This window comes from Rhinolophus sinicus, chromosome 14, assembly GCF_057876585.1.
Source record: "Rhinolophus sinicus isolate RSI-liver-muscle chromosome 14, RSI-T2T, whole genome shotgun sequence".
In the NCBI taxonomy this organism is placed as follows: Eukaryota; Metazoa; Chordata; class Mammalia; order Chiroptera; family Rhinolophidae; genus Rhinolophus; species Rhinolophus sinicus.
In genome coordinates, this window is record NC_142514.1 from 122,361,321 (window position 1) to 122,388,545 (window position 27,225).

Here is a 27,225-nt window from a genome sequence, read left to right on the forward strand (position 1 = left end):
CTCCAAGCCTAGACAACCATTTAATTAATCTATCACTTTACTGCATGAGACTTATCTATTTTAAAGGTGATTCTGGCCTTATTCAGCAAAACTGCCTCTTGTCACTACCTCCTGTTAAAAGCACCTCATCTTAATAGCTTGACTTTTTCCACACCTTCCCTACTTTCTCCCTGTGCTTTCTTACCCTCTGCCTTAATGTTCTGTTTGCTCTAAGCCTGAAAATGTTTGGGCTGTGAAACAACTTGTGTAAGAAAAACCCACAGGTGGAAGGGCCTTGTAATGAATGGCCATCCTGGTGTTTCCAGGGCCTCTCATGAGAACTTATGGAGTCTGTCTGCATTTCCCTGATAGCCCCAAAGATCCCACTCCCACAGATGGGACATCACATGTGGCAGTGTGGTCCTGCTGTACTCTAGATCCCACATTCCACATCAGTCTTCTAACTAGCTGGGTGATCCAGGCTCCATTCTGGGGAGCCTTGCCCATTGCTAATGCCTGGCTACTGGGCAGCTGGCAAAGCTTCGGTATCTGTGGGGACTGTGCTGGAAAGGCAATGAGGCAAGGCTGGGCTTGGCAAGTGGGTGCACTGGGAATTAATGTAAGAGAAAGGAGTTCCTCCAGAAGCCTCAAAACTGTCCAGCAACAACGTATGCAAACAAGGGCTCCATCATATGGCAACAGTACCATCTGTAGCCTATCCCCTGGTACACCTGCCCACCACAACTACCAACCAGGAGGGGCAGCAATGTGGTTGGACTTCCCTGATTGAGGAGGATCAGTCAGTAGCATGATTAGCTGAATGTCCTTCCCGGGACAGTCTGTCCTGCCCCCCGCCCACCCCCACAGAGGTGCTTCATCCTATTCTGACTGGTTCTCCAGGACTTCCTGCCCCTAAACTCTCTTCCTTACAGAATCTTGCTTCAGCTCTGCATACCTCACTCACTTTTAAGATTCAGCTGATGCCTACTGGTCCAGTTCATCTGCCTGTCTGTTCTATCCTCATCACCATAACACCACCTTACATGAATAAAGCTCTCTACAGTAGGCTGAGTGCTTCCGCAAACATTCTGTTATGTGAACCTTACAAACCCCCTCTCAGCCTTGTTATGGGCCACATTAAAGACATGCTATTAGCATTATTTTACGCTTGAACAGATAGGCTCAGAGAGGTTAACTGATCCTTCTAAGGTCTCACAACTAGTCAATGGCACAGCTGGCACTTAAACCATTTTTTTTTTTTTTTATACTTTAAATCTTGTGTTCTTTCTTTTATAAATATTTACAGGAGCAGACAGACAGGGACAGTGAGAGTGGACAAAATCCAACAACTATCACATATATGCTTATAGGGCCAAGTGACCTGTTCAAACCAGCTCCCCAGCATCCTTCTCTATCCTCCCCGCCAGGCGAAAGACTAATCCTTCTAAACGCCCTCTGCTCTCTGTTTGCTACCTTAATCCCTAAGATCCCATCTGTTGTGTCTCTGGACACAAATACACATGGCCCATTAAACTATAGTGATTCAGGGAAGGATGAAAATTGCAGAAAACTGGGACAAAATTCATTGATTGTAACAGGGCAGGCATTGGGGTTTGGGGACAGATTCAGGACAACGGCTAGCCTTGGAGATCATTGTGACAGACAGAACACAGTGACAGCTAACTGGTGGGAATACCGTTATGTATTCAGCAAAATGAAATTCAACTGTGTCTTCAGGGTGCTCTGACTTATAGAAAGATCATGTGGAATGGACAACAGGAGCCATGACATAGATGGAAGAAAACAGACAGGGTGAGCTGGAGAGGTGATTCGGGCTCAGAAGCATTATCACGATGCCGGTATGGCAAGAGCAAGATAGTACCTCTCATCCTAGAGCATCTGTCGTCCTGGAGAGTCTGGACTTACAGAGACCGGAACCTAGTCACAGACACATGACAGGGCTCCTCCCAACAGAACCAGCTTCAAGGTGTGAATTTGGTCTCAGGAACACAGGCAAAGCCTATTGTCAGAACCAGAGACTTGGTTCAGGGCCATACATGAAACCCAACTTCGAAGGGAAGAAGGATGCTGGGTCTGGGAACAGGCAGGACCTAGCATCCCTCAGTTTGGGACATTACCCTCATAACATGTATTGATCAGAGTAGGTGAGGTTATGCTGCAGTAACAAATACCACCAAAATCTCAATGCCTAAAACACAAACTTTTATTTCTTATGCTATATGTCCATAGTGGGGGCAGGGAGATCTGTTCATCATAGCCATTTGGGACTAAGGGTGATGGAGCAGCCACCACTCTGAGCATTGCTGGTTGCTGTACCAGAGAGAAAAGAGAGAGTGCTCAAGGGTCTCTTGTTAGCAAATAAATTCTTAGCCAGAGAGTAACACATTCCTTCAGCTCACCACTCATTGGCCAGAGCTAATCACATGTTCCCCAAGGAGGCCAGGAAGTACAATCCTGCCACAGGCCCAGTAGTCGGAGAGCTGCAAACATTCATTGAGCAGCCCACAATGAGGCTTTGATGTGTTGGATTAACAATGGATTATAACTTTAACCTTATGAAATTAAAGACACCAGCTACAGAAGTCTGGAAAACATAGACTTCCATTTGTTTAAACAAATGTTTATCGATCACTGCTATGTGTGATGGCCCTGGATACAGTGGTGACCAGCTACAATTCTTCCTTCAAAGAGTGCCCAGTCTAATGGGGAAGAAAAACCCACACTGTGTGACAAAAGCTTCAATAAGAAGTAGCCCTGGATTCTATGGAAGCACATGTGAGAAGTGACTGATCTAGGCTGAGGGCTGGGGAGATGAGTTTAAGGAAATCTTCTATGTTTACAGAGAATGTGTGATCGAAAAATATGGTGAATGTTTAAATTTAAAAAAATTATTACAGTAAAAGACACGTTGCCATTAATCCCCTCAAAATACTCCCCTTCACTTTGAACACACTTATCCCATTGTTCTTGCCACTTTCTGAAGCAGTTCTGGAAGTCCTCTTTCGTGAGTGTCTTTACTTCATCCTCCATCATGACAACACTCCATGTCACACATCACTTCTGGTACAGCAATTTCTGTCAGATAAGAACATTACGGTGTGTCCTCATCTGCGTTATTCACCGGATCTGGCACACTGCGACTTCTGGCTCTTCCCCAAAGTCAAAATGACCATGAAAGGTAAATGTTTTGAATCAATTCAGGATATCGAGGCAACCCTGACAGGGCAACTAAAGACGCTTTTTTTTTTTTAAGTGAGGAGGATTAATGGCAATGTGTCTTTTATTGTAATAATTTTTTTTAAATTAAAAATTCACCGTATTTTTGAACACACCTCGTATAACTCTGCTCACTAAAACACACACACACACACACACACACACACACACACACACACACACACACCACAAAAGAAAATCCCTAGCATGAGAATCTGTCCTGTGTTCATTGTAGCATAGTTGTCTACCGCATTCAGACCAAGCTTCATTAGAGGAGAGCTTCTAGTTTTAGCCTTTAAAGTCTCGCTCTAGACTTCGGGTGACTTGAAGGTAACATAATTTGTAAAGGAGTAACAGTCTCTCTCTTTCTACTGACAAATTTCTCTCCCATAACCTCTGCCACTGAGACCTCAAATTCCTATTTCATCGACTTTTCTGGTTAGCACATAAAATATGCCTGTGAAGCTATAAACATTTTCTGAAAGCAGACATACAATAAATCCCTGCCATCTTAGTTTACAGTAAACTTTAGTATCCATTTAGCTTTCAGTCACCTGGCATACTCAGGGTATGGCCTGTGGGCCAGCAGCGTCAGAATCACTCGGGAGCTTATTAAAATGCAAAACCTCAGTGTCTCAGTACTGCCCCCACCCAAACACTTACTAAATAAGATGTTGCCTTTTAACAGGATCCCAAAGTGATTCATGTACACATTAAAGTTTGGAAAGTACTGACCCAGCTGAGAACAAGAGAAATTGACCATAAGACAGATTTTTTATATCAAAAAGGGAACTTTTATAAATCTGAGGCACGTGATCCTAGCGGGGAAGGCAAGTATGGCTTCGACCTCAGAAGAAAGCAGAGGGTACAGAGTCCTGTGCAGAAGGCTGGAGCTTAAGAAAAATGAGAATCTGATGGAAGGGAGGGAAAAACATAGCAGGAAAAGAGAGTTTTGAAGGCACACTTTGCCCTCACGGGTTTTGCTTAGAGAGGGTCCCAGGAATTATGTTGGCCTTTGTTGGAGTTTAGAAGTGAAGTAAGGGTTTAAAAGGTCTCTTCTCAGTTGCTCCTCCTTTTCTCCCTGCTAAATCTGTGCGCAAAACTGCGCCATCTAAAGGGGAGTTCATACTCCCCTTTACTGACTTGTACCTCCAACATTGACCATGTGGAGAGTGGATCCATAGACTGAAAGCTCTCCATAGCCTCATTAAATGGCACTTAACAACTGAATAGCATAAACTGCAGAACTGGGAGACTCCGAGCGACAACCGAAGTCTGTGCTATTGAGTCATAAATGTGGTGGGAAATTTATAAACTGGCAGCTGGGCTTTTTTATTGAATAAAAGTTTCATCCAAAATGGGCTACCACATACAATCACATCCTTCCAATAGTAGGGTCTTCTACATTTGACATATTCCCTCAGCTGTGCTGTTTCAGTAGCTTGTCAACCCACTCTTCACTGCCACGTGTCTGGTTTTACAGCTACATTATTATTACTATTCTTGTAGTTGTTGTTAGCCTTTTGCTGCTGAAGTAGCTGTAATGGGCAATTTAATTGTGTTGTTATAGGACACGGAAAGTTGAGTTACCTTAGCCCAAATAAAAGTTGATATGCCAGGAGTTGTATCTGAACTGAGTGAACAACTAATACTTTCCATAACATTTTTCCATAATGTGGCTATAACTATATTCAAAAACTTGTTTGTAATTTTTGGAGCACATCCAACAGTCATTTCCACCCAGAAGACCTCAAGTTAAAGCCAGTATATTTCTGTTGCAAAGGTATTAGAGACCAAACTCTATAGATATTATATTCAAAATAATTGCTATGATCAGGATGATAACTAAAGACTATCATTAGTACTATTACAATGTCACTACTAATACTTACTAGTACTGTTTTTTGCTATATAAGCAAAACCAATATACTAAACTATATATATACCTATATATGTATGTATATAGTATGTATAAAATGAAGCAGATAAAATAAGGATGAGTTTACATTATACGGCATTTGCCATTTTCCCTTAAGTTATTTTCATAAGCATGCAAACCTAGACAAACAAAAAACCTCCACATTCCCTCTGCTGCCTCTCCAGTTTTCTGCCCTCCTTTTCAGCAATACTTCTTGAAAAAGTTCTCAAAAAAATAACTTGACCCTCACTTCTCTTCTTATTCGATCCTGAACCCATTCCAGTCAGGTTTTTGTCTCTAGATTTCCAATGAAGTATCTCTTGTCAAAACCATCAGTTGTCTATTTCAATGGTCAATTCCCAACTCTCATCTCACATGACTTATCAGCAGCATTGAATCCGTTGATCACTCTCTTCTCCTTGACACCCTTTCTTGGCTTGGCCTTCAGGACACAAATTTCTCATGGTTCTTGGTCTCTTTTATTGGTTTCTTTTTCATCTACCAGACTTCTAAACAATGGAGTGCCTGGGTTCAGTCTTTGGATCTCTTCTTTTCTTCCTCTACACGCACTCCCTAGGTGAGAACATCCAAATTCATGGCTTTAAATATCTATTGTATGCTGACAACTCCCACATTTATATTTTCATCCTGGATCTGTCTCCTGAACACCAGACTCATATATCAAGTCGCCTACCTGACAGCTACACTTGGATGCGTTAAGCATGTCAACCTGGACAGACCCCAAGATAAATTCTTTATCTCCAAACCCCACCCACTCCCCTCAAAACCAAAAACAAAACAAAACTGTTTGTCTTACAGTCTTCCCCATCTCAGAAAATGGTAACTCGATACTTCCCTCTCCTCAGGCCAAAAATACTATGGTTGCCCTTGCTGCCTTTCTTTCTTTCTCATTCTATATCCAGTCCATTGGTTAATTTTATTGGTTCTGCCTTTGAGTCTATCTGGAATCCAGCCACTTCCCACTGCCACCACCCTGGTCCAAACCACTATCTCTCTCCTAAATTATTCCTATTACCTTCCTTACTGGTCTTCCTTCCCATACAAACTATTCACTACTGAGCTGACAGAGTGATCTTTAAAACATAAATCAGATCATGTCACTCCTCTGCTCAAAATCCTCTAATGCATTTTCATATCACTTAGAGTAAAAGTTCAAATTCTGAAAATCACATCCAAGGTCCTACAGGATCACCCCACCCCCACCACTCTTCCCTCTTTTTCTGCACTAGCCACATCAGTCTGCTCGCCATCTTTCAGACATACCTAACGTGCTGCCACCTCAAGACTTAAGGAATTTCAGGACTTGGAATTCCTCCAGATATCCCTTCACTTCCTTCAGGTCAAATGTCATCTTATCCTAGATCACCTTATGCACTCCAACCCACACCTCCAGCACATGCTATACTCCAGTCCCACTTTCTCATTTTTTATAGCACACATCACCATGTGATACATTATTTGTTCATATGTTCATTATCTGTCTTCCTACACCAAAATATCTGCTTAATGAGACTCAGGACTCTGTTTCATTTACTGCTGCAACCCTAGTGCATGACACAGTAGGAACTCAAAATATATTTTTTGAATGGAAGGTAGGAAGGAAGGAAGATATCATTGATGGCTTTGACAAGAGATACTTCATTGACAATCCAGTGACAAAAACCTGAGTGGAAGGGGTTCAAGATCGAATGAAAGAGAAGAAATGAGGGTCAGATGTTTTGGAGAACTTTGTGGGAGGGAGGGAGGGAAACCCAGTCTTAAAATCTTAGAGTGTGTTTCAGTTTTTAAGATTTCATTTAAATGCAATTTTAAAGAAATTGAGGGTTGCATCAACCAAGGCACACCTGTCCGTTCAAACTGGATTCGAATTCACAATTTACTAACTGAAGGGATATTGCACAATTTGGTTAATTTCTCTAAAAGCATCATTTTTCTTATTTATGAAATGGAAGAAATAGTAAGATATACCTTGAAAGACTGTTGTAAAGATTAAACAGAGTAATATCTTTAAATTGTTTATAATATGCCTCATACTTAGAAAGGCCTCAATACGTGTTGATTATTATTGTTATCATTACTGGTTACTCCTCATATATTTCATATTACTAAATTATTTTTTAAAGTTACTACATCTTAGTATTATTTTCAGAAGTCGTAAATTTTATATAGTTCCCATATATCACAAGAAAAGACAACTAGAAATATTTCACTGGTTCTTTCTACCCCCCACGTGGTTTTATTTTAGCTATTTAAACAAGTATTTTTCATAGAACTTTTGACTGTTATTCCTGTGTTTTCTGTCTTGTGTTCTAATCTGAAAGCATTCTAAATAAAAAGTTCAGTCTTTTTTTTCTTTTTCAGGATATTAACAGTGTATAGTGTAACGCCTGTTTTCTTTGTGTTTCTAAAGCCAGCTTCTAAAGCCATAATTCCAGACAAATGTAACTTAGAAGAGCATTCTGGGTATTGTACCTAAATGGACACAAGGAGCCCTCTATTTCCAAAAGCACTTGCAAAATATTATCAGAGTTAACTTACATTCCCACAATTAATGTTCTTCCTAGAATCTGAACATCTTTGCCAAGTAGGATGGTTCATGCTCCTTTCAAACTTGGGGCGGGGGAGATTCAACGCATCAGCGGGAATAAGGTGTAAGAGGCCAGGTGGAGGAGCATCGTATCCATCCGCGTCCTGAATCTGGGGCAGGTGGTAATTTGAGGATCTGATCCTCAGAGAACTTCCTGCTGCTGAGAGGAGCAGGATGGTCAGGAAGGCTGCCTGATCTCCAGCTTTTATTTTCTATTCGTTGTCTCCCGTCTCCTTCACTTTCTTGCTCTCTGCTACCTCCCAACATGAGCTCTCCCCATTCCCCCCACCCCAGTACAAGTAGTCAGTGTCTGTTCTCATGAATAGCCAGAGAGCAGTTCCAGATTCAGGTAATAAATTGAACTACAAGATTGCATTGAATGAAACCATCTAAGTCTGTCTACATAGACACGGAGACCCAATCTGAAGTGCTGATAAGAGCTGAGTGTTGAGGCCAGTCAGTTTAAGGGAAGATTAAGTTTTGAGGAAAAGGACTAGAATCCAGCTGATGACGTACTTAAAGGCAGTCCCAAATGCCATTTTTATGTGCATTTCCTAGGGAGGGACTGCCTTCCTTAACCTCCTTTGTTAAGGCTCTGGAAGCCACAGATGTGTGGTCTCTGATGTATACCTCTCCTGAAATTACGTTCTTTCATTTAAACTGCAATGATGTGAGAAATTAAATAATAATTGTAATAGTCACCAATATTAACTGAGCCTTGTTGATAAGAAGAACTCCATATGCCTTATCTCCTTTAATTTGTATATTCATGGTCTCTATTTCACTAATGAGAAAAACAGAGATCTGAAGACTTCAGTTACTTGCTCAGGATTTAAACTCAAATCTGTGTAAGTGCAACATCTGTATTCTTAACAACTATGCCATAATGCCCACAGAAAACTAACTTATTTTTCACTTCACTTTGATTATATCTTTCCTGTGGTATAAATAATTTGTACACATTTTGATATACATGGTTCGTAGCTAATCTGCTTCCCTGAATTGCCTTTTTGTGTTCTTAGCACTTTCATTTTATTGTTCTTGGCTTTTTCACATTTATTGTTTCAGCTCAGTAGAAAACATGTCTGCAGCTTCATGCTTTTATTTTAGACAGCTGGAGTACAGTGTTTACAAAATGCTTTTTACATATATTATCTCATATACTACACTGTCAATTAAGCATCATATTACTTTTACAGATGAGAAAACTAGAGTTCAAAAAAATGAAACAACTTACTCAATGTCGTATTACAACTGTATCAAATGCAGGCCCCATATCTCCAAATTCTATACTTGTTGTATTAGATTACATTGCCTCCTATTTCTATATTATACCAATAGTATATATTTATCATGGCTTTATAACAAATGCTCTGGCTGAATTAGTTCTGTATTATTTCTAATGGTTGGTATTATAGCAGGGCTCTGAAGTCAAAATGCCTGAGTTAGAATTTTGGCTCCATCGCTTACTATCTGGATGAATTATTTACCATCTCTAAATGTCATTTCTCTCACCTGTAAAATGGGGACAACAGGGCCTATCTTAAAAGGTTGTTAGAGTTGTGAAATGTGACCATGCATAAAGCATCCAGCATAGGGACTGATGCCTAGTGAGTTCCCAACATATGATCGTAATTATTGTTATTTATGGATAATAACTCCAATAGGCATGTATTGGAATTTCTTTGAGACTTACATACCTCATGATTTAGAAATTACTCTAATGTTCCATGCCATCTACACATAGTTTTAGAATCCCTTAACTTGCAATTGATTTAGATCTTGCCCTAAGACTTTGACATAAGCCCCCAAATGTTATAAGCTTAGCTTCTAATTGGAAAAAGAGTAAGGATAAGCAGACCACTTCAAGCCAAATACGGCGTTTTAAAAGTAAATTTGTGAGAAATGAAGTCAATTTTCCCTAACTTACATAGAACCAGCTAGAGAAGATTACTGTAAGTTGAGTTGAGTTAAAATATTCTGATTGGTTGGTGTATAAGTATATAGTCTAAGACCATCTCACACCCTGAAAGTTTTCCTCTGTCGTTCCTCATTGCTTTCCTTCACCGTTCAGAGTTCACTGTTTTAAATGTTGATTCCAGGAGGCTCCAGTTAAAAGATGTTCGTTTTCTGTATGGGTTTTCTAACAGGCTGCTTTGATCTTAACATGAGTCAACGACCATTATGTCACCCTTGTCACATACATTTGTGTGAGGAGCTTAGTTACCAATAATAAGGTGGTCTTTTTGTTTGTAGAATGTCGTTGTCATTTCCCTTTCCTTAGTGAATATAACTCAGTTTAAAGAAAGTACAGCAGTACACTAAAATGCTGAGTGTACCAGGAAAACTGCATAGTTCATATTTTGTGATTAAATTTTATGCTTTAGTTTTTGTATCGTAGACATACTTGTAAAATCTTCTACTTGAACAACTGGAGACTTGCCATTACTTAATTTTGACCAGTGTAAAATGAGCTTTCTTTTTAGAGGATTCTTTTTAGATATAAAGAATCCTTAGAGTTATCTCATGTTGTTTGTTGTTAGATGTGATGTTTGCTTTTGGAAAAACAATGGATTTGTTGTTAACGTATCAGACTTCCCATATAACTTTTTTGTTGTTATTTCCATTATCCGTTGCCCCTCACCTCCTAGAAATCGGTCTCATAGCTACTCTTCCCTCTTCACCTGACCTCCTAATTCACAGGTGACAAGGTTATCATCAGTGGTATTAACCATGATGAAAAAGAAAAAATTAGAACCTTCGAGTCAGTCTGTTAAAGTGAATGGCATCCAGCATATACCATTGCAGGACCAGCTAAGATAAAATGTACCTAGTCAAGTAATTAACAACACTCAAGAAAGAGGAGCATTGAATAAAATAATGACAATGTTAGTTAACATGACAACCCCCTTGCTTTGTGACACAGAATTATTTGAAAGAGCTTCTGAAAATATTTTTAGAGCTTGTCAAAGCACTGTGCTTTGTGAACATAGAAGCTTTTTTAATGTAGAAACAGTAGTGAAGGTATCTTATGTTCGTAGCACAGCTAAATTATATCAACTTATCATTGTGTTGCTTAAGGAAGCAAACAGATTTCAAAGATTTATTCTAGAAAACAGTGTTTAATCAATTTCTTATACTGTCTTTGAACATAATCTAGTAAGCAGATGTGGAGTTAACAGCTTATTATGTTCTCATTCCCTATATCCATTCAGAGTCTGCCAGGCTCAGAATAAAAGTCAAGACATGTGCACATAGAAGCTCTGTAGATGTTTGTAGCATTTGAAATTAAAATAGTGAGAAGGCTGCCTGGCTGTCCCTTCAGCCATGGCACAGTGGAGCACAGAGACAGGAAATATGCCAGACTGCCTCTGCAGGAGGCTGCTGAGAACACGTGCAGCAAGGAACAAGGAACTGCTTAATGATTAATCACTGTCAACCTTTGTTCTCGTTAAAGACTTGATTGTTGGACAAGGCTTGTAATGAGGGACTGTTTTGGTGTCTGTTGCTATGAGATTTTGTTCGCTGATCCTCAGTTGATGTAAGCCGCTGTTCCCTTTTTGCCCAAGTCCGATGACCTCAGTGAACATGCTCAAACAGCGCCTGCTAGTGGTGCTTTCAGAAGACGCTGGGGACATTCTGTTTTCCAAATGTTACTACGGGCCAAAATAGAGAACAGATATCCAAGGGTTTGGCTCTGCTGAATTTTGGCATATGAGATGTTAGGGGCGAAAAACAAAAGTTTGATAATAAAAGAAGTAGATAGATGTAGATTTTAAGATAGTAATGATATAAAGACCCTCGCCCAACCACACATACGCACATACACACAAACGCCTTTTCTTTTTTGGCAAACACAGATATTCAGAATTCAAAATGTAAAGATGTGTTACCATTTCTCCTGCCTTCTATAAATAAATTATTAAATTGTGTTTTGCAAACTAAATGCTTAACTACCAAACCATGTGAGAGGCTGAAGTGTGTTTTGGGTTGACATTTTCTTAGCGTAAAGGCTAAGAAAAAAAAAATACCACTTATTCTGTCATCATTTAGTTGGCTTATGGTCTTTTATGTAATCATTTTTGAATCTTTATTTTACTGCCATAAAAGATCAATGGAACATTTTAAAGGAGGAAAAAACACTATTTGAAATGAAAAACACTATTCTGGGTTGATGTGACCTTAAAGACTCTACAATTCTTATAAACATCGTTGCATCATTATTAAAATATATGCTTTGTGAAAGTGTTTAAAAATATAGAATAACTAAAACTGCTGGTGATATTCTCAAATTATACCTACTTCCCCAGCCCCCAGCCAAAAATATTTCTCTCTGACAAATAAAGCCTACTATAGTTTTTTTGATGTATATGTAAAGCAACTTTATTCTGGTTTATATCATATGTAACTATTTGGTTCAAAATATTATGTGTCCCTATTCTTGTCTCCTTTTTATTCCCTGTTCCTCTTAACTCATCCACAATGTAATCAGGGAAGTTGAGTAGGGACTGTTTGGACCTCCAGCAATCTAAAATGTGGCCTTTGTCGGCATCCTATACCCCTACCTAGTCTACAGGTAACTATGAATGTTCCTCTGATATCAGAACCAATCCTGTATAACTTAGAGACCTGCCTCTTCCAGAGTGTCCCCTACATGTAAAGGTAGGAAGGGACCTGGGAAAGGCCAGTTGATCTGCCCCTGCATCTCCCAGTAGATTTGCTCTAAATCCTCCCAAACAGGAACTCCAGTTTTTCATTTAAATCTCTAAATACCATGTTTCCCCGAAAACAAGACCTAGCCGGACAATCAGCTCTAATGCATCTTTTGGAGCAAAAATTAATATAAGACCTGATCTTATTTTACTATAATATAAAACTGGGTCTTTAATATAATATAATATAAATATACTGGGTCTTATATTAATTTTTGCTCCAAAAGATGCATTAGAGCTAATTGTCTGCCTAGGTCTTATTTTCGGGGAAACACGGTAGAAATCCTGTTTGTTTAGCAAAATGGTCACAACATATAACCCATAAACACTTCAATTTTCATAGTCTCGCCTGTATGTTTATATGTGTCCATGTGTAGTTAAATATATAGAATGTGAATTTTCTCTGACCACAATATTTATCTTTTGAAGTTACAGTGGGGAACTATCCTAAATTAAGACAGAAATCAGGACATTTACGATGATCATGGTAATTATAAGTGGTTTGCTCATTTAAGACATATTACAGTTTGCAGTAAGTAGATCGTCCCCAAAGCTACAAATTGTTCTTGATTCTAAGGACCCTCTAAGGAATAACTTTCAATAAGCTGTGCTTTATAAATCTTGGTAGGTCTGATTGTTTTTTTATCCTTGACCATAGATATCAACATTAAGGAATACTTGACCATTTTGTAAGGTAGATCCTTAGACAGATGTCCTTGGACAATATTTCTAGTAGCTAGCATAAAATCCTGGGGGGTAAAACATAAAAATAAATCACTCTCTATACAATGCTGTGAATTATTATTTGCATTTAAATAGAAATACTACAGCCTTCCTTTACTGTAATGGATGCTTACAGGTAAATTACCATGCTTTTCATGGCTTCCCTAAGAAGTGAAGGGACCATATATCAAATGTCCGTGTTGTTTTTCTTCTACCCTCTACAAACCAATGTAGTAGGAAGTACTCAAATTAGTTCCACTAATGTTAAATTTGACTGAAAGTTATTCACCACATACCAATAGTCTCTTTGATGTTTTATAAGTAATAATATAAATAAATTACTAAAATACACTATTTTATCCAGATTTGTTGCTTTTCCTCTAAAAATAGTGACCATACCACTTTCTTTTATGACCAAGGACCAGGTGAAATCCAAAGATTAATATCTTCTTGGTAGGGAAAGCTATAGCAGGGGATTTGAATGAATGGTATATTACCTGCAAGGAAACCACGGACCCAGCTGCCCAAAAAATAATTAAGGTAAAGAAAATGTGAGAGAAAACTATTCAGATTTGACTGAGAGGTGAAGGAAAAGTTGCAGCACTGGGGTGTAGAAGGGCTGCTGTGTGAAAAAGGCCATCGTCTGTATTAGGTGATAGATATTTCTTTTAAAAGAACTGTATTGTCTTTCCTTTCTTATGAACTGTGTAGCTCGTCAGTTCCTCATTGACATAACGTCTAACAATGTTTTTAAAGAGCTCAAAATACTTCAGCTTAATTCATGCTCAAAATATTTATTAACCATATTTCTAAAGTGGACTACTAAAGCTTTCCCAATACCTTCATGAAAGGAACTTTTTAAAAATGATGCTAGAATCTCAGTGGTGTCAAACACAGCTGTGTCTAAATGGAGAAAGCTCAAGTCAGGACCTGGCAAAGATTAGATAAATATGATGAACTTTGAAAAATACTCCTGGCACACAGGCCAGAGTATGCATGTGACTTGCCATGTCTGCATGCACTGAGTTGCAGTCCTTTCTTTTTCCCAAATAAATCATTTTTGGTGACAAAAAAAAAAAAAAAAAGATAAACTTCAATTAAAAATCTGTCATGTAAATCATGTTCTTGGATCAGATAATCAAGCTATGTCTTACTAATACCAAAACAACTTATTAATTCAGTTAACTTAGTTAAACAACTTTTTCAAGCCAATTATTTGGTAATATGGAGGCAAAGAAAATAGTTGACTGGTTTTAAGTTTCTGTGATTTTCAATGTTGTGGCATTTTACAAACTTGGCCCGAGTTCTGTTAAGTTTACGAACAAGCTAGACATTTTAAAAATTATTTTCATGTTGTTTTTTTTTTTCTTATGTGGATGGCTAGATAACAATATTTTCAAATTATAAAGGGAATCCAATTGGCTCAGGTTTAGTCACAGTTTTGATTTAAATATGTGGAAATGCTCAGATACATAGTAAATGAACTGTTATTTGGATGCAGCCAGCAGCTGAAGAGCTGTTGCAGTCCCAGATGTACACCCTTTTGTTAAAAAGTACCACATGGATCTGGAAAGTACAAAACAATGTAAACATCGGTCACTGTACATATATCCGTCTCCCTTCATGCATTCTCTCCTGATCAGCAGTTAGGAACATAAGCCACAAATGTTTACCCAATTGAAAAATCACTGGACAGTTATGTTCAAATCAAGAATCTGTTTCCAGTTACAAGAAACAGAATCCAGTACAATCAACCTACCCAAATTGTTGAGAAAAAAAAAAAGGTTGAAAGTTCACATAACTCTGTATGTGCTAAATTTAAGTTCAAGGTTTTAATTATAAGCAAAAAAACTTGTATAGTTTCCTGAATTCACAAATAATAATAAATATTCCCAGGTAAGGCACTTTATATGATACTTAATATTGATAGTTGTCATTTCACTGAAAATTTTTGATATACATGTTACTTTCTTAATAACACCTAACTAATTACAAATCATGTTATAAATTAAGTTTATCTGATTTTCATGTAATTACTTATTCATTATTTATTTAACAACAAATATGTACTAGTATCTATTTTATGCCAGGCTTATGTGTGGTAGTGGGGATATATAGATGAATAAAACAATCCAATCTTAAAGCAATAATAGTGTAGTAAGAGAAAATATACACGTAAATAAATAAATAATTGATCTATTCTATAACAAAGATAAATACAAGATATGATTGGGACTCAGGTAATTCCAGTCACCTATGTGGGACAGGTGCCAAGAAAGACCTCATTCTGAATTCTCTGTTCAGATGAATTAATGAAAAGAGTTAGCTTGTGAAGTCCAAGTTATACTAGAAATCCTTGTAGATGAAAAAGAAGTCTTAAAAAGTGGTTGCATCTAAAAATAATTTTGACTCTTTTCCATCTTGTAATTCCAAACAAACAGCAACAGAGAAGCTAAAATACTTGTGTGTGTGTGTGCGTGTGTGTGTGTGTGTGTGTGTGAAACATCCCTAATCTTATTACTAAACAGAGTTAATAAAAACAAAAACAAAAAATAGGTACTTCTTTCTAGACTCATAGTCATAAAGAAACAGCAGATTTGGTCATCATGGTACAGCTGATTTGATCAATGTAGACAGACAAGGTACTCAGACCCAATAAAGTTGACCTTCCTCATTCTTCTCTGTGGTAGGCTTTTCATTTAACATTATCGTTTTTCTTAAACACTATTTTGGTGCTCTGCAGATCAAAACATGTTTGTATAGTTTGCATAAATAAGATTGGGTAAATAACCTGATTTTCTGGGAATTGATCCAAGTGAAACCTCTAATCTTTGAAGTTCATCCCTTAGTGATTCTTAGGGAGAACTTAGTTTTTTTTGAAGTCCCCCTGAAGTATTTAGTGGCTTGCTTTGCTAATCCAAGAGCGACTTCAGGGCTACATTTAACAGAGAACAGATGGCTCCTTTTTTACTGTCCTTTGCGGTCATTATAATAATACATTCAAAAATAGCTAATCATGTCACATTAGAGTAGATGGACACATTTGACGATATTGACCACAGTCACTTTACTGTATCAGTGCATCTAGATTTCCATGTCTGTTAGACAACCTGCAACAACCCAGATATTTTCTCATTTCTCATAAGAGGAAATATGTCAGAATGTGTAAGCTACTTTGTAGGTTGATACATTTTGTGTATTTTAGTGAAAAATGATATTCAAAACAGAAAAGTTACCTCTAGCAAAACACTTTATAGATTTTTTTTTTTTACAGAATCAGGAAAAAAATACAGATCTTTTTACACCATCAGTTTAGAAAACTCAGATGTTATTAGCAAAGCAATATGGTTCTACATTGTGCCTTTCACTCTGAAGTACATGAACAGGTCCAGAATTCAGTTTAATACATTTTCCCAACATTTCCATCCACAAATCTCAATTTACTTACCTCAGTCACTTCAAAAAAAGATAACCCGTTTGATTCTCCACAGCCCACACCCAAACCTGAATGTACTTCTTGTTCATTATGGTGGCAAAACCACTGCATATCATTGTTGTTAAGTTGCATTTTAGAGAAAAAAATTCTAATTATTTCATCACAGTGGTACTTATTGTTAATTTGATTCAATAAAAATGGCATTTCAACTATTCTAGCATTAGAATGGAATTTAGAGATTATAATCTAACTTCTAGATCTTAAAATTGGAGAAAGTAAGGCCTGGAGAGGTTAAAAGAGAAGACTGCAAAATTAACAAGATTCACAGGTCACATGAAACAGATTCCTAGAAGAATTAATGAAATATTGTCATAGTGTATAAGTAAGAAGTAAAAATTGTCAAAGAAAATAGCAGTTTAAAATAAATGTTCACTTTTGTGCTTCCTGTAAGCCAGAAATTGCCACATATTTACCAATATAATCTTATTTAGGCCATATTACAATCATATGAGGAAGACACTATTATTTACCCCTTACTAGATAAGAAACTGAGGCAGAGAGACCTTTATAACTTGACCAAGAACAATTAGTAAGTTATGGAGGAAATATTTAAACCCCAGCATTCTGGCTGCAAAGGCTACATTTGTTATCATGATAGTATTTTGCTGTGAGACAGCACATGAGATATGTGAAAATTTTCTTAGATTTCCCACTTCTCTATCTTAAAGAAATAAGGTAAAAGCAGTCTATAAAATTTTTATTAAAGTGAAATTCTAGCATCAAAATTCCATATTGATATATTTTATTAATTTCCAAAGAAAAAAATCGTGTATTCTTTCCAAGGTATTAGAAGCCACTTGTGGGAATCAATTTTTTTTTTTTTAAATTCTAAATATTTGGACATCATTTTGATTTAAGAAACAACCGTTTAAAAGAGATTTCCTTCCTTTTTGAACCATGTTATCATTTATCCTTTCTCCATTACTACTTGTTTATTGGATAGCCTTCAGTTTTTATGAGAACAGAAAATGTTGATAATTTATCTCATCTAAAACTATACCTTCCAAACATTTCTAGAGGAAGGAATAGCACAATTTTAGGATATAAAACTGGTTCTTAATTTATGTCCCTTTACTGAAATAAATGTTTTTGTAAGGAGGAGTTATAAGCCTAATATAGTGGTACATACCAAAGGGAGAAGGGATGAATAGCAATACAATTTATAGAATAAACTTAAAGGATAGAATTACTCTTCAACACAATTTCCTAATCTTGTTTTAGTTGTGTAGTGATAATGCTTAACGATTGCTAAGTTCAAGTAACTGAGCACATCTCTAGTTAATTACATATTGTCATTTTATTGCTGGTATTATTATAAACACCATGCTATCTCCCTATCAGATTGATGATCATAATTTGTACAGAGGGTGCCAGAAAAAATGTATACACATTTTAAGAAAAGAAAAAACTATTAAAATTGTAATACTCAATATATACCAACAACAAAAGTTGAATACAAGTCACTGTCTTGGCCACTGCAAATAAAGCTGCAGTGAACATCAGAGCATATATATCTTTACAGATAAATGTTTTCAGATATTTTGAGTAGATACCCAGGAGAGGGTCATATGGTAATTCTATTCATAATTTTTTGAGGAACCTCCACACTGCCTTCCATAGCGGCTGCACCAGTCTGCATTCCCACCAGCAGTGTATGAGGATTCCTTTTTCTCCACAGCCTCTCCAACACTTGTTACTATTTGTCTTGCTGATGATAGCCATTCTGACTGGGGTGAGGTGATCTCTCTTTGTGGTTTTTATTTGCATTTCCCTGATAGCTAGTAAAATTGAGCATTTTTTCACATGAAAAAGAGAAATTTCTTAACCTCTATCTCCTCATCTTTAAAATGGGAATAATAGTTAAAACAGAATTATTATGGAAATTAAATGAGAAAATAAATGTCAAGCCTTCAACACATGGCCTGGTACACAGCTCTCAAAAAATAATAAGCATTAGTAGAAATTACACTCCAACTGTGTGCCTTCCAAGACAGACACATCACCATCATCATCGTCATCGTCATCATCTCTGTCATCACTCACCACTAACCCTTCCTTCCTAAAGCATCTTTATGCCATGAGCCCTTCTCAGGTAGCACACCCATAAAAGCAGCACTGGAGTTGACAATGTTGCTCGACCTTTGCCTTTCTCTTCTCTATTGGCTTTCCAGTTGCCTTTGAAAAGAGCTAGCATTTTCACCCTCTGTGCCTTGCAGCAGGAAGTTCTGTCCCCTTTTCTGCTTCAAACTGCTTCTTCATGTATGCATGTATTTTTTTATATAAGAAACATTTATGGAGAGTCCACTGTACCCTGGGAGTGTCATGATAAACATCCAGCCTTAAGCATTTATAATGAGTGATAGATATAAGCAAACAAACAACTGTGATACAGGGTGACAAATACTACCTCATGGACCAATCTGAGATGTTATGGAAGCACAGAAAAGGGGCGTTGAACAGCCTTGGGAGGTCAGAGAAGACTTCCTGAAAAACGAGCTGAGCCTAGAAACGTTGGGAGGGGTAGAGGAAGCATGTCCCAGGCAGAGAGGATGTGAGCATATGCAAAAATATGGAGAGGAGAAAGAGCTCTGTGAATTTGGAGAGTTGCAGGTAGTTTGATATCACTATAGTATAGAGTGAACAAAGAATGTGTTGACAGATGATGAGACTGGAGAAAGATCCAGAAGCCAGATCATGGAGAGACTTGATATACCATTCTTGGGAGTTAGAGCTTGATGTCAAAGTTAATGAGGAGCCATGGATGGTCTTAAGCTGGGACTGCAGTACAGAGGATATACCCAAGGTGAAATCATTTCATTATTTTCATAAACACCAACCTTTGAGGAGAGGGGTTAGAGTTCTGAGGTCTATGGAGGAATGGTCTGTGGATGTTTACAAAATTTATAAACTCCCTGAAAATGTAGCCAAAATTGTTACTTGTATGTGTACTTGAGGGGATGGGAAAAGAAACACAATGCAAAGATTTGTGAAATCCTCAAAAGTCACTGTTATCCGAAGGACAGTTTGAAACCATTGCTCTTGGGACAGAAAGCTAAAAGCTTACTTACAGAACAGAAATTTCAGGTCTGCCACAAAGAGCCCTTCTAACGTTGAAGAGCTTCTCTTTTGAGAAAAATTTCTCATTCCTTCCCCTGAGTTACCAAGCTCTTCCCACTCCACCCTGACCCACTGACGTTTTGTTCCTGGCCACTCTCCCACCTAAATGCTGCTTCCTCGCCCATGGAACTGTTCTTCTATGCCAACCCATAATAAGTGTCCACCCCAGAGACTAAGAATAGATGCAGTGTCCTGGTGAGTTGAAAATTAGGTAACATCTGAAGGAGAAACTCTACAGTGACTACAAAACTCATTCTAATCATTTGAACCAAACAGATTATAAAAATATGATCAGGGTTTCCTTGCAGCGTGGAGGAGAAGGTTCTGAGCAAGCAAAGAAAAATGCCCTATTAAATAGAAGAAAAAAGCAGCTACTCTTCATAATTGCAAAGGACAAAGAAAAAATACGAATCCAAATACATTATCCTGTGTTTGCAGGGTCCAGCTTTCAGCATCTCCCCTCCACCACCCATCACCGCCAACAAGCCAGTTCTATCAGACAAGCCACATTTCTCTCAAGCAGATTTTATTCCATTCATTTCTCCTTCGTATGTTTTCCTGGATTTTGATATGTGTTCATCTTATAGTTAGGTTTGTGACCTTGTGCGAGTCAATTCCTTAACTTTTCTAGGCAGTGTCTTCATCTGTGAAATAAAGTTGGATGAAAGATCTCTAAGTTGCTTTTCAGTGGCTGCTTATGTGTAATGGTGGCTGGAGTGAAAGGCTAATATACACAGATCTTGTGATAGATATTTCTTATTTCCAACTTGCCAGTTCTTCCAAGGATGCTGGGTTCTTTCTCTAAGGCATTTTATCAATTTAATGTAAGAAAGACCAAAGTACTTAGCATTACTTAGCTAGTACAGCCAAAAAGAGCAAGGGTCAGCAATATTTTTCCTTAAAGGACCAGGTGTAAATATTTTAGGCTTTGTGGGCCATAAGATCTCTGTCACAGCTATTCGATTCTGTTGTTATAGTGTAGCCACAGGCGATATGTAAATGAATATGTATGGTTATGTTCCAATAAAATTTTATTTACCCCCAAAGGTGGCAAGCTGGATTTGACCAGTCATATCATAGTTTACTAACCCTTGAAATAAAAGACTAGCAACCTGAGATAGCAGTGTTTTATCCCTCCAGTGTTCTTGTTTAAAAATTGTTTCCTGGATGATTTCCTGATAGTTGTTTCGTTGTCATTCTTGTTTGTGTCAAACAAGAACTGTTCCATTATTTTAGCCGCCCACAGCCACCTCACTATCCATGCCCCAAATAAATAACTTAAGTGGGTCTGCCAGCTTGTAGGGAGTCTGAAACAGTCAAGGCAACTTGTTTCTCAGACATAGAGATAAATAAATGGCTTCATAAGTAGACAGTTCAGAAGATGAATAGCCTGGAGAAACAGTTGAGCAGTTAGTTCACTGAAACAGAGAAAGAAGAGGAAAAGAAGGAAAGAGAGAAGGGGGAAAAAGAAAGATTGATTGAATAGCAAACCAGTTTGTGAGATCTACTGTACAAACTTGCCCAGCTGGGTACTTTATCTTGAATTTGTTTTGCAAATTGCAGATGCCTAGCTCTGGAAGCCAAGAAAAAGAAAGGGCAGTCATCCCATGCCAAAACACTCTCATGGATCCCAAGTTACTTCATTTTTGTGGGGAAAAAAAATCATTATATATCCCCCTTCTAAAATAAGTGAAGAGAAACAAAGAGCCATTTTAACCAGATGCCCAGAAGATAAATATTTTTTAGATTTTTTTTTTAGTAATAAAAGAACAATACCTGCCTGATAACTTTGCTTGCTTTGTGAAACTTACTGTGTCACTGATCAGCCCACAGAAATGCTTTCACAGTAAAACTGACCGAATTCAATGAGTCTTAATATTTCAACACACTTCAATGAAACCAGGAACATTTTTGTTTGCTGCTTCAGGACATGTCTTATTGGACTCCATTCTACCATTTGCTCAAATCAGGCCTGCTCAACAGAGCCCTTGTCGTCCATTAAAATGAAAGAAAGCGGTAATCCCAGCATTTTTAATTTACATTTTTTCAAAAAGATCTCTCACATATTGACCATGATTTACAGATAAAATTGAGACATTTTATCAAAAAGTAAGACCCAAGGACCAGGCCTATACTCTGGTGTTTATTTATTGAGATTTGCAAGATTTTCTTTATGCATACTGTTTCTTTAAATATTTATTCCTGAAATTTTTTAAAAAAGAGGGAATTGGTGAATTTGCTATTATGGCTAGAATAGTGGGGTTGATTTCTAATTTTTAAACTTGGACATTTTTTCAAAAGGACTTCAAACTGGCTTTAAGAGCAATATAGGTAATAACAGGGAGGACAAATAATTTGTCCTCTAATGGAAAGGGGTGTTTCTATGAAAGGATTCAAGTATTCCCTGAATTTTTTGTCAGGTTTTGTAAACATAGTTTGCAATCTTCTTGTGTTAGTACTTCATATGGTGATCCAAGGACACCATATTAAGTAAGCAAAGTGAAATATTTGGGAAGGCATTCTTTTATCATATTTTCCATACACTAAAACATGCGTCCAGCTTCCTATAAACATCAATCAACCTTACACACTGCCTCTTACTAGTTAATAAGCTTCAATTGCCTCCAGCTAAAAAGTTTGGTCATCATATGCCTGATTTACCAGTTGGTCTCCTAACATCCTTGAGACCATTCTGGAAGATAAATTTCCCATCAATAGTCCAGTTGGAAAACTTGAAAGTATAGACAACCTGTGGAGTACACACATACACACACTTACATAGATGTGAAAAGTTATAAGTGCATATTAAATGTAAATTTATATTAAATCTCAGGATGATAGGACCAGATGCCTATTTTGTAGATTAGCATCTAATACTATAATTTTATTGATAGAAGAAAAAAAAAAACCATACACACATAAAACGAAAGATCATTCAAGTTCATGATTTGAACCAGTTGTGTGGCTATTATTTGCTGCCAAATCAATATTTAACTCCAGTTTCTCTAGAAAACTGTGTTTTTTTAATTGTATAAAAGACTACATCAATGGAAATACTTAATTCATTCACAATCACACACACACACACACACACACACACACACACACACAGAGACACACACACACACAGACACACACACAGATGTGCCATTTTTACCATGACCTCCACGAGCTCTTGAGTGGTAAATGAGTATTGAGGGAAAAGCAGATGAATTCTATTAAATCAAGTTAGACATGGGCTCAGTTTAAGGCAAAGAATGAGGCTGAATATGGAAATCAAAGCCAACACATAGGAGCATATTCTTCTTTCAAAATATTTTATGTACTAAAGTTTGCACAACATCTTGGCAATGACAGCAAGACTGGGTAAGGAGATCTTTCGTGTTTCATAGCTAACATAGGGCAAAAAACCGTAGCAGCAGCCAAATACTAATTCAGTCATGAATTGAAAGAATGTGTATGGTAGAGTACATGGTAAGGCCCAGGGGCCAGAAGTTACAAGGTTTAAAAAATCTACAAAATTCCAAAAGGGAGCTTATCTCTTATTTTTACATCTTTTGGTATTGTGAAGGAATGAAACTAGAGTTAGCACACTCCATCTGTTTGATTAGAGAAAGAAAGAGATATAGTTACATTTTCTTGGCACACAGATCGTTTATAAATCTTAGAGGAGTGTGGTTTTCCAGATTTCACTGGAAATTATTTTGATGAAGTTTGCTAATTCTGCCAACATTAAGCACTCTTCTTTCTCTTCATTTCCCCCCTTTCTAAATACTTTTTTAACCTCTGAAAAATAGAAAACAGCCTAGCACATAGTAGATATTCAGTAAAATCTATCGAATTCTTCAATGGATGCCTGGGTGACTAGACGGAGCATGAAGAGATCTGGGTTTTAATTCTAAGGCTTGAGTAGGCCTAGCATACCACCTAATGGAAATTATTATGCATTACTTTTTACTGAATTAACTTTGAGTGCCTATGTGGGGAAAAGATGTGTGTTTCTTAGATTCCCAGGTAAACTATAAGCCAGAGATCATAAATCCAAATGCCTGCATAGGCCAAGCAGTAATAGAAAGGAGAAAAGTGGGTGGGTATAATGAAATAGGGAATAGTGTAGACGGTGGCCAACCGGAGAGCAGGAGGGCCAACCTGTACTGAAAACATGAGGGAGCCAAACACACTACAACCTGCAGTGTGCTTACAGCATAAGCTCCTTCACAGAGAGATTTGTTTCTAACCATCTCTATCATATACAGAAGAATACAAAAATCAGTAAATAAGAAAAATATTAATTGCTAAAATTTATCAAGCACCTACTAAGTGCCTGGAACTGTTCTCAGTTTATCTGGTCTAATTTTATGTCATTAATAGAATTAGCTCCATCTTACAAATGAGGAAATTAAGGCACACTATTTAGTAAATGTATATTGGCTGCTCTATTAATAAATAATTGGATATTAAGAAACAAAAAAAACAGCACAGCAAAGAATAAAGTATCAGCGCCCCGAGCTTAGCCCCTAACCCAATGAACAAAGCACACTCCAAAAAACAGTTCATCAGAGAATGACACTCAACTCATCTTCTGCCATCTCCAGGTAGGAGGATGGAGGTAATTCCCTGAGTCCACAGGTAGCTTGCGTTCTACAACATAACTGAGCCCACTACATTTCTGCTAGAGCTGACATGTAAAACAGCTTTCTGTGATTTGCAAGGCCTGTCTTCCTTGCTTCACAGCAAACAAACAGACTATTGCTCCTTTGTGTTGAAATAACTTTAACAATTATGAGCAGCTATCGTTTATTAAGTGCTTACTAGGTGCTAAATATTTGGGGCATTGCATTATTTCCTCTCATTCTCACTGGAACACTGTGGAGTCAGTACTGTTGTTCCCATTTTATAGATAAGGAAATTGAGGTTGGAGAAGGTGAATTAGCTTCTCCCAGATCACACAGCTAATAAGAGCCAGAACTGGGATATGAATGATGTCAGACCTATCTCCAGAGCTCATGGTCTTACCCACTGCGTGGCCATGCAAAGAAGGATGAAAAGAAAAATGGATTTAATTTTTCTACGTATGTTTGTCAACCGTATTTTTAAAACACAAAGTCTTCTTTTGACACAGTCTTGAACTAAACTCCAAATTATATCATAGAAAAGAGCAGACTATTTCTATTTGGGTAGAAATAGAGAGTGGAGGGCCAATCACTGCCTCCAATATATTCTCTCTCACCTTGAATTCTCCAATATCACTTCTGGGTGTCTTTACACTTTTCTGACCCCACCTCTTTCTCCCTGTCACGGGCTCTGCTTGCCTCTCATTAGTGTGGGTGGACCAAAAATTCAACACTCAATCCTCCATGTATTTCCTTCTCCATTTTCCCTCCAAGAGCAGTCAACTCACAGCTCTTCATCTGCCATTCTATTAATGACGCTTCTCTCCAGGCCCACACGCTGAGTGGCTTATAGGAGATGAGGGATGAAATCTTTCCCCAAAGCCATGATGGATTGAAAGTTGAAAGAAGTGACTGGACATACAGGGTGCAGATGTGCTAGAGGATGGTTCCTTTAAGCTGCTCAGAGGATGGACCTCTCTCAGAGATGGCCCTAATTATTTTTAACTGATGAAGACGACCACCCCCCTCCCAGGCTCCACACCCCTGCCCTTCTCCCCATCAAACTCCCTTCCACATGCCTGATTGAGGGTGCTCACCCCTGAGGGGAGTGCTCAATAAATATTTGGTTCATGGACAGATGGATTGCACAGGTTTAAAGTAGGAAAATCTTTTTCCTCAAAGCTTCTCATTTCAGCTGATAGATAATTAGAATATGGTGACCAAGAACTGGCGTTCTGGAGTTAGACTTGACTTCAAATCCTCCTCCACAACTTATCTCTATGTGATCTCTCTGAGCTGAGGTTTCGCATTTGCAAAATTGAGATGATGATGTTAGTTCTTGCTCATTGTTTTGTTAAGAGGAGTAAATGAGATAAATCACGTAAAGCGCTGAACACAGTGACTGGCCTATAATAGGCCTCAGTACATGGTCACCTTAAGAGTATTTTGTATCTCTTTGCTTTTGAGGCAGTTGGTGAGCTCTGTAGCCAGGGTTTATTAAAGCAAGGCCATGCTTCCTACATCCCCAGACTTTGAATTGGTGACTTTTTTTTTTTTTTTTTTTTTTTTTTTTTTTTAAACTCAGCACATAACTAAAGAAAGAGAAAGACATAAAAGGGAAAAGACTTTCTACAAACGGAGTACCTACTACTCCTTGTCAGGCATCATGAGAGTTTGCTTTATCTTTTTAATCTCTTGTAACCTCCAGTTGGGAAACAAGAGTTGGATTTTATTGCTGCCATATATCCAGTGTTTCTCAAAGAGCATCCTCTGGGCCAATGAGCATTAGAATCACCTGAGCAGGTACCTGATCTACAGCCTCAGAATTTCTGGAGCAAGGCCAGAGCATCTGCTTCCCAAATGAATATCAACAAAATGTGAAGATCTTTGGCTTAGTCCTTGTCTCATACTATAATCTAAAACGGGGTTCTGTATTTTCTTGTTCATGTTAAGTATGTAATTTTTTCCTTAATCAGAGGATGAATTCTCCAAGGTGAGGATGATGTTTTCTAGTTTTCTTGTAACCCCAACAGTGTACGACGGCTCAATCCAAAATACATCGTTGGGAATTAATGAAAATATTTGGCTGGGTTTAGCTTTCTGTCCTGCAGGGTCCTGACCTGGCAATGCCTAAAGATTGGTAGAGACTTCAAATTAGAATGGCAATTCACTAATACCCAATATTATTTAATACACAATGTGAGTTTTTAATCAATACTTTCTCATTGTCACTTGGTTGGGTGTTCTACTGATTAAGCGTTGAGAGTTTTGACTTAATGACCAGGAGACAAAATTAACAAGTCTCTGAAAAGTGAAGCCCCTTTCAAGTTTCCAAGTGTTGGTAAAGCAGAAATCACAGGCCTTCCTGCCTTATCATGGAAAGCTAAGCCCCTTCTGTTCCAACTGGTTATTCAAATTTTAAATACATGAATTGAAACCTAATTTTCATTGCAGGATTAGCAGTGGTATATGCTAACTTTAGGGAAAAGGAAGAATTTATTACTTGATGAAGTGTTTGTTCCTGAGCAATAAAGAGGTTTGCCATATGTTTTTATGGTAGTTTTCTTTGAGGTTCCATAAACGCCTTCTGGAATGTGGAGGTACCACCATCAGAGTAATATGGGAGCTTTCCCAGTGCCCTAATATCATTAACCCAGCTGCTTTGGTTGCTGTGATATGCAATTATTGCTTCTACACTTGAAAAGCAATTCTCTGATCTCCAAGCCATTAACCACGTTTGATCTTAACAAGATGAAAAATGTTCGGAATCTAAGCTTATGATCTTTATGCTACATTTTTCTTCTTTTAATTCACAGTAGCTC

General features: G+C 37.7%; 1 protein-coding gene across 2 annotated transcripts in view; it reads left to right on the forward strand.

Annotated features, from left to right (window-relative positions):
• MAML2 (mastermind like transcriptional coactivator 2) overlaps positions 1-27,225 on the forward strand; it is a 340,384-nt gene that overhangs the window by 301,048 nt on the left and 12,111 nt on the right. The window lies entirely within an intron of this gene.